Raw genomic sequence first — 984 nt, forward strand, 5'->3', positions numbered from 1 at the left:
TCGGAGTTCTGATGGGATCTGGTGCTTTAGTGCTGGTATGATCGCATCCGACATGTTACCCCGGTCTTCGTCCCTTATCCTTGCCCCTCCCAGCTCCACTACAAAGACGATTGTACATTGCTTTGGCCGCTCCCTCTCAACTACGGAGACGAGTTTAACGCGGTTTCCACCCCTCCCTCTCAACCGCACCAGTGCACGCTTGCCGCGCCACAACGCCGACGCTGGACCCGTGAATCGTGAGCACCCAGCTATGACTTACCGCACTCGTGCAAAATAATAAAACACGGTAAATATATTACTTACACGTGCGTTTTGTTTTGCAAGCGGCGCGAAAAAAATTAAAAAGAGAATGCAACACGAGGACTTCCCAGGAGGTCACCCATCCTAGTACTACTCTCGCCCAAGCATGCTTAACTTCGGAGTTCTGATGGGATCCGGTGCTTTAGTGCTGGTATGATCGCATCCGACATGTTACCCCGGTCTTCGTCCCTTATCCTTGCCCCTCCCAGCTCCACTACAAAGACGATTGTACATTGCTTTGGCCGCTCCCTCTCAACTACGGAGACGAGTTTAACGCGGTTTCCACCCCTCCCTCTCAACCGCATCAGTGCACGCTTGCCGCGCCACAACGCGGACGCTGGACCCGTGAATCGTGAGCACCCAGCTATGACTTACCGCACTCGTGCAAAATAATAAAACACGGTAAATATATTACTTACACGTGCGTTTTGTTTTGCAAGCGGCGCGAAAAAAATTAAAAAGGGAATGCAACACGAGGACTTCCCAGGAGGTCACCCATCCTAGTACTACTCTCGCCCAAGCACGCTTAACTTCGGAGTTCTGATGGGATCCGGTGCTTTAGTGCTGGTATGATCGCATCCGACATGTTACCCCGGTCTTCGTCCCTTATCCTTGCCCCTCCCAGCTCCACTACAAAGACGATTGTACATTGCTTTGGCCGCTCCCTCTCAACTACGGAGACGA

General features: G+C 52.0%; 2 non-coding genes across 2 annotated transcripts; both read right to left on the reverse strand.

Moving 5' to 3' along the window:
• Window positions 1-346: 346 nt before the first annotated feature.
• Window positions 347-465, reverse strand: LOC119343985. The gene has a single exon (XR_005166383.1). It is a non-coding gene; the product is annotated as a 5S ribosomal RNA (ribosomal RNA).
• A 297-nt stretch (window positions 466-762) lies between these two features.
• On the reverse strand, window positions 763-881 carry LOC119343984. Its single transcript, XR_005166382.1, has one exon. It is a non-coding gene; the product is annotated as a 5S ribosomal RNA (ribosomal RNA).
• Between the last annotated feature and the right edge of the window lie 103 nt (window positions 882-984).

This window comes from Triticum dicoccoides, unplaced genomic scaffold, assembly GCF_002162155.2.
Source record: "Triticum dicoccoides isolate Atlit2015 ecotype Zavitan unplaced genomic scaffold, WEW_v2.0 scaffold149550, whole genome shotgun sequence".
Classification (NCBI taxonomy): Eukaryota; Viridiplantae; Streptophyta; class Magnoliopsida; order Poales; family Poaceae; genus Triticum; species Triticum dicoccoides.